Source organism: Mus musculus, chromosome 18 (genome assembly GCF_000001635.26).
Source record: "Mus musculus strain C57BL/6J chromosome 18, GRCm38.p6 C57BL/6J".
In the NCBI taxonomy this organism is placed as follows: domain Eukaryota; kingdom Metazoa; phylum Chordata; class Mammalia; order Rodentia; family Muridae; genus Mus; species Mus musculus.
Window position 1 is genome coordinate 68,469,881 of NC_000084.6, and position 13,314 is coordinate 68,483,194.

General features: G+C 43.9%; 1 long non-coding RNA gene across 2 annotated transcripts in view; it reads left to right on the forward strand.

The window, feature by feature from the left end:
* Gm29677 overlaps positions 1-13,314 on the forward strand; it is a 167,544-nt gene that overhangs the window by 71,795 nt on the left and 82,435 nt on the right. The gene's annotated exons all lie outside the window — the stretch shown is intronic.

Here is a 13,314-nt window from a genome sequence, read left to right on the forward strand (position 1 = left end):
AAGGCTTAGAGCAGTGGTTCTCAACCTTTCAGATGCTGCGACCCTTTCATACAGTTGTTCCTCACGGTGTGGTAACTCCAATCATAACATTATTTTTTTTTGTACTTTGTAATTATAACTTTGTCACTGTTGTGAATTGCAATGTAGTTATCCCTGCTTTCTGATGGTGTTAGGCAACCCCTGTGAAAGGTCGTCTGATCCCCAAAGGAGTCAGGACCCACAGGTTGAGAACCAGTGGTTTAGAGGCTAGAGTGGGGTAAGAAAATAATGTCATTATATTATAATATCAGAAATAAAATAAAATAAAACCAAAAGAACCAACATTAATTCATCTGGAAAACATTAAATATTTGCTTTAGGCAGAGTTAAAGCCCCAACAATTACAGAAAATAAAATCAGCAAGATTGACAAACTTTCAGCCAAATTAAAGAAAACACACAGAGAAGACCAAAATTAATAAAATTAGGGATGAAAAGAGAAATTCAGAGAATTGCAGGCACATATTTTAATAATTACATTACTGTAGACTGGAGAATCTAAAGGAAATGGATGACCTACCAGATTTACTGAGGACAGTCATTTATGTAAACTCCTCACCAACTGGTGAGATAGAAGTAATTAAAGTCTCCTGACTCAAAAACCCCAGGGGTCAGCTCTTTCCAGGGAAGAATTCTACCAGACCACCAAAGAATGGCTCCAGTGCTCCTCAGATTAGTCTGTAAAAAGGAAAAGGAAGAAATTATCTCTACAAAGCTGGTAGTACTATCCTGATATCAAAACCAGACAAGGGTAAGAGAAAGGAAGGAAGGAAGGAAGGAAGGAAGGAAGGAAGAAAAGAAAGAAAACATTTACAGGCAGATCTCTCTGAAGAGCATGTCAAAAAGATTATCTACCATGATCACCAGAGATACAAGGATGGTTCAACATTTGTAAATCAATAAATGCAATTTAGTACATAAACAGATTCAAGAGCAAAAAAAAAAAAAAAACCACAGTCATTTCGATGACAAAAATCAGTATCACTTCAGGATAAAATCCTGCAGAATCAAGTGATATAGAGAATGCACCTCAACGTAGTAGAGGCAGCACAGCCAGGACACCAATTACACCGTCATGTCAAATGGAGAAAACCTCAACGGATTTTCACTAAAATCAAGTATGAGACCAAGATGTCTCCCCTGCCACCACCTACCTGTTCAATATAGTTATGTTAGCTTGCAATGTTAGCTACAGGGATAAGACAAACGAAGGAGATAATGGGAATATAGGTTAGAAAAGGAAAAGTATTCTAGAGAGTTGAACAGAAAACTCCTATAATCAATAAACACAGCCTAGAAACAGTTCAACAAAGCGTCAGGAGAGAAATCAACACACAAACATTAGCAGCTCCGCTATAGAGCAAAACAAACGCACCAGGAGATAAACCAGGGAAACAATCCCATTTACAATAACTTAAAAAACCATCTTTGAATAAGGAAAGTAAAAGACCTGTGTAACAAAAACTTAAAGACGGGGGGGGGGGGGAAGAGAGAGAGAGAGAGAGAGAGAGAGAAATACCAGGAGCACGGAAGATCTCTTCTGCTCTTAAATGGGTGGGATCAGTGAGTGTTTGAGGCGATCCTACCAAAAGCAATTTATACACTCAATGCAACACTCACCAAAGTTTCATTGCAACTCTTCGCAGAAATTGAAGAGCACTTAATTTCATTTGGAAACACAAGAAACTCAGGCCCTCTGGAAGAGCAGTCAGTGCTCGCAACTGCTGAGCCATCTCTCGAGCTTAATGGAAACAACAATAGATATTCTAGATATTCGCAGTGACCTTGGACTGATGAGCCTGAAAAGCCGTATGAGTTAGCAGTGACCCCACATAGAAACTGTGATATCAACTGGGGCTCATAGTGACCCTGGACACGGCCAGGGAGGAATCTGCAGGGCCACAGTTAACTGTGAACGCAGTCACGGAGCCTGGGAGAACCATAGTGTTCACAGTGATCCGTCACTGGGCTTTGAGAGGTCACACCAATTCAGTCAGATGGCAACGAGCCAGAGAGGACAACATGGCTTCACAGTGTCCCAGCAGTGTCCCTGGAGGGCCCATTCTATGTAGCGATCTCAACGTGAATGTAGGAGGTTTGTGTTTCAGTGACCTGGAGCTGATCCTGGGAACTGTACTTAGCGTAGCGCACAGTGACCCTGAACGTAGCTTGGAAGGAAGATTTGGCACTGAGCCTAAGAGGTCAATTTAGGCTTATAGTGATCTCACACAAAGCGGGGGACCCTGGGTGGGCTCACACCATCCCAGTACTGGTCTTGGAGGCCAGGAGTTTTCAAAGTGCAGCAACAAGAGATTGGGATGCCCTGGAGGTTTAGAAGGAACCCACCCTACCTTGGAGGCCGCGTGGTGTTATCAGTGACTCAGCACCGAGCCCTTGAATCCATGCAGAGTCACAGCTGACGCTGAGCATGGAATGCAGCACTAGCAATGTAACTAGAACATTGCTTGGTAGTTCAGGAGGGTTCACACCGTCCAGACACTGAGCCTGGAGGCCAGTGCATGTTCACACTGATGCAGAGGTGAGCCTGGGAGGCCAGGGCATGTTCACACTGATGCAGACTTGAGCCTGGGAGGCCAGGGCATGTTCACACTGATGCAGAGGTGAGCCTGGGAGGCCAGGGCATGTTCACATGATGCAGAGGTGAGCCTGGGAGGCCAGGGCATGTTCACACTGATGCAGAGGTGAGCCTGGGAGGCCAGGGCATGTTCACATGATGCAGAGGTGAGCCTGGGAGGCCAGGGCATGTTCACACTGATGCAGAGGTGAGCCTGGGAGGTTCATGTAGGTTTACAGTGACCAGGCCCTGAGCCTATGAGGGGATTCTCATTCTTATTGACCTGGTGGAGAATGAGGGGCTAGAAGGATTCCTGGCAGGTAGACAGGGAAAGGAGCCACAGATAAATTGTTAAGGATGACAAATTTTTGTATTCTTTGGATTCTTTGTTATGCTCAAAGTTGAGGTTTTGTTTTGTTTTGTTTTTTTGTTTTTTGTTTTTCCTAACAGCAAGACTGCCCCTTCTACTTCACTGGTCCAGACGGACTCAGATGAGTTCAAGGGCAGTTTTAAACATGCCTAAGAGGGCATGAAGCTGTGGGTCCATTAGAATTCTTTTCTTTGTTAAAGTTTGCCAATCTAAAATTGAAGAGGGGCCTTACCTACAACCAAAATCACTTACTCAGGCCTTCCTGTGATGCTGTGAGGTCCCCCCCACACTCTTTCTGGAGTCTCTCCCTCTCCCCCTCTCCCTCTCCCCCTCTCCCTCCCCCTCTCCCTCTCCCCCTCTCCCGCCCCTCCCCCTTCCCCTCTCCTCCTCTCCCCCCTCTTTTTACCTTTTTTGTTTTAAGTCCTTTTATTCTTGAAATCAGCTTAGAGCTATTAGCTAATACTATTTCCAGAGAAATCCATAGATCAATTCAAATAATATCTAAGTGTGGTTTTCCTCAATATTCAATTGAGGAGATCAAATGTATGAGATTTCTGAACAGTAATTACCCTGAGTTTATGGTAATGTGACATGTGTTGGTAGCCTGTAAAGAACCTACTAGCGAAGTGGGCTTTCCCCAAGGCACCAGCAGGTACTCAGTTGAACAAGTGCCTCCAGGTCACTGTGCACAGCTCCTTCCACACTCATCTACTGAAAGTGGAAATGCATCCAATTGTGGACTTCACTGAGGTGCGATATCCAGTTCTCTCTCCCAGAAACCTGAGTCTGCATACTCTCAAAACTTTATACCGCTGAACAGAGAGCGCACCAAAGTGGAGCAGGGTACCTGGGAAGTGCGCAGTGTCTTCTTCACTCATGGGTCCCTTTACTGTTAGTAATGTTTGCTGCCTGTTGCGGCGTGCTGCACGAGCGTCTTTCTGCGTTTGGATTCTTTTGCTGTCAGAGAGAATGAGACTAATTCGGACGCCTAGAGAGCGTTTTGGGAGTGTGGTCCGGGATGCCTTTGCAGGACCTAATTATGTTCAGTACAAGCCAAACGAAATCGTGAAACACCATGAAGGTGTGGCTGCTGGTGGGTAGCGCCCCTCCCCCATCATGGAATCAGGGAGCCCCCCCCCCCCCCAGCATGTTCTAGGTAGCGTGGATAGTTCAGGAATGAATTGTCTTATCTCTCCCCTCTCGTTGATAGGGAGCGCTCCCTCTAGATTTCAGCGACAATGCTGATGTTTAAACGAGTAAGACAAAAACCTCGTGCTGGCAAATCACCTTTTGGAGCCAAGGCCCAGGAGCTCTTAGAGTTAATTACTGATATCTGGCTTCAGGGAGACTTCATGAGTTTCACTCCTGATGGGATTGAGTTTTTCACCTTTATCCTATTAATCACAATTATCTCTGATTAGCAGTGGGATTTTTTTTTCCAGTGCCTCATCTCTGTGAATATCACGCCTATAGCCACTTGGTAACTGTATTAGTCAGGGTTCTCTATAGTAGCAGGACAGATAGAATGTGTGTGTATTATGTATGTATGTATGTATGTATGTATGTATGTATGTATGTATGTATGTACATATGCAATCTGAAGCTGAAAACCTGTAAGGTTTCTGGAGAGGCGCTGGTCCTCAGTCAGTGATGGAAGCCTGGAAACGCTGGTGTCAGCCAAGAAATCAGGAGCTCATCTTGGCTGCAGAGGGAACAGCTGAGCAGCTCAAAGAAACAACCTTCTTTCTGCCACCTTCTCTTTTTTTAAAATCTGGACTGCTAACGGGACGGTGCAGCCCACGCTCACGGCGAGACAATCAGTTAGGACAATCAGAACAATTCTTTAGTTGCTGAGCCCATCAAGTGTTTCTAATTCGTGGCAGTTTGACTTTAAAACCATCACAGAAACATGGATGGCTGTTGACGTCGGTCCTTGTAAATATAGATTAGCTAGCGCCCCCTACTGGCCGAAACTAAAAACAACTAGGAATAGAGACCAGGATGGTAAACTAAAATCTGAGAAAACTCTTGGGTCTTCTTAAGAGGAGCTGATCTGGAGACGTTGACGCGGTATAACGTGATCCTCAGAGACTCCTCCGTCAGGATTGGCTACTCAGCCTAGTTCCAACTGTGTGTAACCGAGAGACAATGCGTAGGTTTAGGGGTACTTGCTCAGTTCTTAGGCCGTCCTCCACAATGTGTAGGATCCCCTGGTTCCGGATCAGATCAGGTCGCAAAGATGGGTTGGAAGGCTTGGAAGACTACAAAAAGATGTGGCTGTCTCCTCTTCGGATTCCTGAAACCCAAAAGATTATTCTTGCGCGCCCTCTTGTGTTGTATGTGCCTTATGACATAGGGGGCATTCTGAATGCTAAGGGAGACTTTTTTTTTTTTTTTTTTTTTTTTATTAGGTATTTAGCTCATTTACATTTCCAATGCTATACCAAAAGTCCCCCTTACCCACCCACCCCCACTCCCCTACCCACCCACTCCCCCCCTTTGGCCCTGGCGTTCCCCTGTACCGGGGCACACAAAGTCTGCGTGTCCAATGGGCCTCTCTTTCCAGTGATGGCCGACTAGGCCATCTTTTGATACATATGCAGCTAGAGTCAAGAGCTCAGGGGTACTGGTTAGTTCATAATGTTGTTCCACCTATAGGGTTGAAGATCCCTTTAGCTCCTTGGGTACTTTCTCTAGCTCCTCCATTGGGAGCCCTGTGATCCATCCATTAGCTGACTGTGAGCATCCACTTCTGTGTTTGCTAGGCCCCGGCATAGTCTCACAAGAGACAGCTACATCTGGGTCCTTTCAGTAAAATCTTGCTAGTGTATGCAATGGTGTCAGCATTTGGAAGCTGATTATGGGGTGGATCCCTGGATATGGCAGTCTCTACATGGTCCATCCTTTCATCTCAGCTCCATACTTTGGAGTTACTCTGTAACTCCTTCCATGGGTGTTTTGTTCTCACTTCTAAGGAGGGGCATAGTGTCCACACTTCAGTCTTCATTTTTCTTGAGTTTCATGTGTTTAGGAAATTGTATCTTATATCGTGGGTATCCTAGGTTTTGGGCTAGTATCCACTTATCAGTGAGTACATATTGTGTGAGTTCCTTTGTGATTGTGTTACCTCACTCAGGATGATGCTCTCCAGGTCCATCCATTTGGCTAAGAATTTCATAAATTCATTCTTTTTAATAGCTGAGTAGTACTCCATTGTGTAGATGTACCACATTTTCTGTATCCATTCCTCTGTTGAGGGGCATCTGGGTTCTTTCCAGTTTCTGGCTATTATAAATAAGGCTGCTATGAACATAGTGGAGCATGTGTCCTTCTTACCAGTTGGGGCTTCTTCTGGATATATGCCCAGGAGAGGTATTGCTGGATCCTCCGGTAGTACTATGTCCAATTTTCTGAGGAACCGCCAGACTGATTTCCAGAGTGGTTGTACAAGCCTGCAATCCCACCAACAATGGAGGAGTGTTCCTCTTTCTCCACATCCTCGCCAGCATCTGCTGTCACCTGAATTTTTGATCTTAGCCATTCTCACTGGTGTGAGGTGGAATCTCAGGGTTGTTTTGATTTGCATTTCCCTGATGATTAAGGATGTTGAACATTTTTTCAGGTGCTTCTCTGCCATTCGGTATTCCTCAGGTGAGAATTCTTTGTTCAGTTCTGAGCCCCATTTTTTAAGGGGGTTATTTGATTTTCTGAGGTCCACCTTCTTGAGTTCTTTATATATGTTGGATATTAGTCCCCTATCTGATTTAGGATAGGTAAAGATCCTTTCCCAGTCTGTTGGTGGTCTTTTTGTCTTATAGACAGTGTCTTTTGCCTTGCAGAAACTTTGGAGTTTCATTAGGTCCCATTTGTCAATTCTCGATCTTACAGCACAAGCCATTGCTGTTCTGTTCAGGAATTTTTCCCCTGTGCCCATATCTTCAAGGCTTTTCCCCACTTTCTCCTCTATAAGTTTCAGTGTCTCTGGTTTTATGTGAAGTTCCTTGATCCACTTAGATTTGACCTTAGTACAAGGAGATAAGTATGGATCGATTCGCATTCTTCTACATGATAACAACCAGTTGTGCCAGCACCATAGGTTGAAAATGCTGTCTTTCTTCCACTGGATGGTTTTGGCTCCCTTGTCGAAGATCAAGTGACCATAGGTGTGTGGGTTCATTTCTGGGTCTTCAATTCTATTCCATTGGTCCACTTGTCTGTCTCTATACCAGTACCATGCAGTTTTTATCACAATTGCTCTGTAGTAAAGCTTTAGGTCAGGCATGGTGATTCCACCAGAGGTTCTTTTATCCTTGAGAAGAGTTTTTGCTATCCTCGGTTTTTTGTTATTCCAGATGAATTTGCAAATTGCTCCTTCTAATTCGTTGAAGAATTGAGTTGGAATTTTAATGGGGATTGCATTGAATCTGTAGATTGCTTTTGGCAAGATAGCCATTTTTACAATGTTGGTCCTGCCAATCCATGAGCATGGGAGATCTTTCCATCTTCTGAGATCTTCTTTAATTTCTTTCTTCAGGGACTTGAAGTTTTTATCATACAGATCTTTCACTTCCTTCGTTAGAGTCACGCCGAGATATTTTATATTATTTGTGGCTATTGAGAAGGGTGTTGTTTCCCTAATTTCTTTCTCAGCCTGTTTATTCTTTGTGTAGAGAAAGGCCATTGACTTGTTTGGGTTAATTTTATATCCAGCTACTTCACCGAAGCTGTTTATCAGGTTTAGGAGTTCTCTGTTGGAATTTTTAGGGTCACTTATATATACTATCATATCATCTGCAAAAAGTGATATTTTGACTTCCTCTTTTCCAGTTTGTATCCCCTTGATCTCCTTTTGTTGTCGAATTGCTCTGGCTAATACTTCAAGTACTATGTTGAAAAGGTAGGGAGAAAGTGGGCAGCCTTGTCTAGTCCCTGATTTTAGTGGGATTGCTTCCAGCTTCTCTCCATTTACTTTGATGTTGGCTACTGGTTTGCTGTAGATTGCTTTTATCATGTTTAGGTATTGGCCTTGAATTCCTGATCTTTCCAGAACTTTTATCATGAATGGGTGTTGGATCTTGTCAAATGCTTTTTCTGCATCTAACGAGATGATCATGTGGTTTTTGTCTTTGAGTTTGTTTATATAATGGATTACATTGATGGATTTTCGTATATTAAACCATCCCTGCATCCCTGGAATAAAACCTACTTGGTCAGGATGGATGATTGCTTTAATGTGTTCTTGGATTCGGTTAGCGAGAATTTTATTAAGAATTTTTGCATCGATGTTCATAAGAGAAATTGGTCTGAAGTTCTCTATCTTTGTTGGATCTTTCTGTGGTTTAGGTATCAGAGTAATAGTGGCTTCATAAAATGAGTTGGGTAGAATACCTTCTACTTCTATCTTGTGAAAAAGTTTGTGCAGAACTGGAGTTAGATCTTCTTTGAAGGTCTGATAGAACTCTGCACTAAACCCGTCTGGTCCTGGGCTTTTTTTGGCTGGGAGACTATTAATAACTGCTTCTATTTCTTTAGGGGATATGGGACTGTTTAGAAGGTCAACTTGATCCTGATTCAACTTTGGTACCTTGTATCTGTCCAGAAATTTGTCCATTTCGTCCAGGTTTTCCAGTTTTGTTGAGTATAGCCTTTTGTAGAAGGATCTGATGGTGTTTTGGATTTCTTCAGGATCTGTTGTTATGTCTCCCTTTTCATTTCTGATTTTGTTAATTAGGATTTTGTCCCTGTGCCCTTTAGTGAGTCTAGCTAAGGGTTTATCTATCTTGTTGATTTTCTCAAAGAACCAACTCCTCGTTTGGTTAATTCTTTGAATAGTTCTTCTTGTTTCCACTTGGTTGATTTCACCCCTGAGTTTGATTATTTCCTGCCGTCTACTCCTCTTGGGTGAATTTGCTTCCTTTTTTTCTAGAGCTTTTAGATGTGTTGTCAAGCTGCTAGTATGTGCTCTCTCCCGTTTTTTCTTGAAGGCACTCATAGCTATGAGTTTCCCTCTTAGAAATGCTTTCATTGTGTCCCAAAGGTTTGGGTACGTTGTGGCTTCATTTTCATTAAACTCTAAAAAGTCTTTAATTTCTTTCTTTATTCCTTCCTTGACCAAGGTATCATTGAGAAGAGTGTTATTCAGTTTCCATGTGAATGTTGGCTTTCTGTTATTTATTTTGTTATTGAAGATCAGCCTTAGTGCATGGTGATCTGATAGGATACATGGGACAATTTCAATATTTTTGAATCTGTTGAGGCCTGATTTGTGACCTATTATGTGGTCAATTTTGGAGAAGGTACCATGAGGTGCTGAGAAGAAGGTATATCCTTTTGTTTTAGGATAAAATGTTCTGTAGATATCTGTCAGATCCATTTGTTTCATCACTTCTGTTAGTTTCAGTGTGTCCCTGTTTAGTTTCTGTTTCCATGATCTGTCCATTGGTGAAAGTGGTGTGTTGAAGTCTCCCACTATTATTGTGTGAGGCGCAATGTGTGCTTTGAGCTTTACTAAAGTTTCTTTAGTGAATGTGGCTGCTCTTGTATTTGGAGCATAGATATTCAGAATTGAGAGTTCCTCTTGGAGGATTTTACCTTTGATGAGAATGAAGTGTCCCTCCTTGTCTTTTTTGATGACTTTGGGTTGGAAGTCAATCTTATCAGATATTAGGATGGCTACTCCTGCTTGTTTCTTCATACCATTTGCTTGGAAAATTGTTTTCCAGCCTTTCATTCTGAGGTAGTGTCTATCTTTTTCTCTGAGATGAGTTTCCTGTAAGCAGCAAAATGTTGGGTCTTGTTTGTGTAGCCAGTTTGTTAGTCTATGTCTTTTTATTGGCGAGTTGAGACCATTGATGTTAAGAGATATTAAGGAAAAGTAATTGTTGCTTCCTGTTATTTTAGTTGTTAAAGGTGGCATTCTGTTCTTGTGGCTGTCTTCTTTTAGGTTTGTTGAGGGATTACCTTCTTGTTTTTTCTAGGGCGTTGTTCCCGTTCTTGTATTGGTTTTTTTCTGTTATTATCCTTTGAAGGGCTGGATTCGTGGAGAGATAATGCGTGAATTTGGTTTTGTCGTGGAATACTTTGGTTTCTCCCTCTATGATAATTGAGAGTTTGGCTGGGTATAGTAGCCTGGGCTGCAGTTTGTGTTCTCTTAGTGTCTGTATAACATCTGTCCAGGCTCTTCTGGCTTTCATAGTCTCTGGTGAAAAATCTGGTGTAATTCTGATAGGCTTGCCTTTATATGTTACTTGACCTTTTTCCCTTACTGCTTTTAGTATTCTATCTTTATTTAGTGCATTTGATGTTCTGATTATTATGTGTCGGGAGGAATTTCTTTTCTGGTCCAGTCTATTTGGAGTTCTGTAGGCTTCTTGTATGTTCATATGCATCTCATTCTTTAGATTTGGGAAGTTTTCTTCAATAATTTTGTTGAAGATGTTTGCTGGACCTTTGAGTTGAAAATCTTCATTCTCATCCACTCCTATTATCCGTACGTTTGGTCTTCTTATTGTGTCCTGGATTTCCTGGATATTTTGAGTTAGGATCTTTTTGCATTTTCCATTTTCTTTGATTGTTGTGCCGATGTTCTCTATGGAATCTTCTGCACCTGAGATTCTCTCTTCCATCTCTTGTATTCTGTTGCTGATGCTCAAATCTATGGTTCCAGATTTCTTTCCTAGGGTTTCTATCTCTAGTGTTGCCTCGCTTTGAGTTTTCTTTATTGTGTCTACTTCCCTTTTTAGGTCTAGTATGGTTTTGTTCATTTCCATCACCTGTTTGTATGTTTTTTCCTCTTTTTCTGTAAGGACTTCTACCTGTTTGATTGTGTTTTCCTGTTTTTCTTTAAGGACTTGTAACTCTTTAGCAGTGTTCTCCTGTATTTCTTTAAGTGATTTATTAAAGTCCTTCTTGATGTCCTCTACCATCATCATGAGATATGCTTTTAAATCTAGGTCTAGGTTCTCAGGTGTGTTGGGGTTCCCTGGACTGGGCGAAGTGGGTGTGCTGGGTTCTGGTGATGGTGAGTGGTCTTGGTTCCTGTTAGTAAGATTCCTCCGTTTACCTTTCGCCATCTGGTAATCTCTGGAGTTAGTAGTTATAGTTGACTCTGTTTAGAGATTGTTCTTCTGGTGATTCTGTTACCGTCTCTCAGCAGACCTGGGAGACAGATTCTCTCCTCTGAGTTTCAGTGCTCAGAGCACTCTCTGCTGGCAAGCTCTCTTACAGGGAAGGTGCGCAGATATCTTGTATTTGGACCTCCTCCTGGCCGAAGAAGAAGGCCCAAAACAGGACCTTTCTCAGACAGTGTGTTGCTTTGGCAGTTCCCAGGTGGTACAGACTCTCACCTAAGCAGACTAAATTCCTACGTTCCTTGGAGTCCCGGGACCAAGATGGCGACCGCTGCTGCTGTGGCTTAGGCTGCCTCCCCAGCCGGGTGGGCACCTGTCCTCCGGTCCGGAAGGTGGCCGGCTGTCCCCGGCCCACACAGGGTGCTGCCTCAGCGCCTCTGTGCTTCCGCCTGTTCCAGAAGCTGTCAGGTTCTCTGGCGCACCCTCTCACCTGTTCAGACTAATTTCCTAAGTTCAGCGGGTCTCGGACCAAGATGGCGACCGCTGCTGCTGTGGCTTAGGCCGCCTCCCCAGCCGGGCGGGCACCTGTCCTCCGGTCCGGACGGTGGCTGGCTGTCCCCGGCCCACAAAGGGTGCTGCCTCAGCGCCTCTGTGCTTCTGCCTGTTCCAGAAGCTGTCAGATTCTCTGGCGCACCCTCTCACCTGTTCAGACTAATTTCCTAAGTTCGGCGGGTCCCGGACCAAGATGGCGACCGCTGCTGCTGTGGCTTAGGTCGCCTCCCCAGCCGGGCGGGCACCTGTCCTCCGGTCCGGAAGGTGGCCGGCTGTCCCCGGCCCACACAGGGTGCTGCCTCAGCCCCTCTGTGCTTCTGCCTGTTCCAGAGGCTGTCAGGTTCTCTGGCGCACCCTCTCACCTGTTCAGACTAATTTCCTAAGTTCGGCGGGTCCCCGCTAAGGGAGACTTAAGAGCAATTAGGCTCTTTATAAATCAGACCCTCGTGTAGCAGAGACCAAAAGTTACTCTAAGACTTGTCAAACCAAAACACAGACACCTTATCTGCCAGAGGAGGAAGGAGGACCTCTCTACTACTTCGAGGAGATTCTATGAAGCCAGTTCCAATCTCTCAGATCAACCCCTGGAAAACCCTAGTTTGTTATCCCTGTCCACCAGCCCCCTACTCCCCCACCCACACCCACACCTCCCCACCCCTGCCTCCCAATGTAGATGGAAATTCCTTTGTGAAGGAAGGAATCTGATATGCAGGATATTTGTCAGCGACCGGCTTTGATGTGCAAGAGTGAGGATCCAGAAACTCATGGGTTCAACTAACTGGCTAATAATTATCCCGCAAATCCCAGAGCAGAGCCACGGAGGAGAACCCACATTTAGATAGATACCCCTACTTCACACCCCGTGCCCACCTAGCTACATGGGAGGAAAGAGGTCTCCTAAATAAAGCTGTGAAGCATTCTCAAGAAATTCTTGAGTCTTTTTTGCCCCCCTCAAGTGTCTGTAATCCCATATCCTGTGCATCAGATAGTGAATGACCCCATGACAAAGGGATATAAGATGGTTGACTCTAAGGTCAAGAGAGCTGCCTTGGCTCACACAACAATCTCTCATATCCAGATGGAGTTCTTGCTTACTCCAAAGAGACTCAAATATTCCTCAAAAGAAATGGCCTTTGCCTGTAAGATCAGGAGTCGTCTGGATCCCGGAGGGTGGTGGCTAACACCCAATGAGCAGCTGTTTCCACCAACTGCATGCCTATATATTATAGCTTGTGGTGTTTATATCAAACTTATCAGCTTGGACAGGAAAGTACAATTATTTTGGCAAGAGGGCAGGACCTAAAGGAGATAGTCCAAAAGGTAACAAATGTCAGGACAATAACTGCTCAAACAGGTGTCTCCAATTTCAAGCACTCAAGGAAGGACACCTTCCCTAAGGAAATCACTCACTTGCCTGATGGACATAATTCCAAATATATCCCGGTCCTGGTAGGCACTTCTACTATGGCTTTCCAATGCAAAACAGCAAAATCCGCAGAAGCAGCTAGGATGTCGCTGTCTAAAATAGCCCCCCCCCCCAGATTGGTTCTACCTTGAAAGTCCCCAGAGTAACAATGGGCTTACTTCCAAGCAGAAATAACTCAGGGTTTGACTAAAGATTTGGGAATCCAGTGTCATCTTTATTGGGCTTGGCAGCCCCAGTTATCTGAAAAAGGAAAAGATTAACAATCTTCTGAATAGACACCCAGA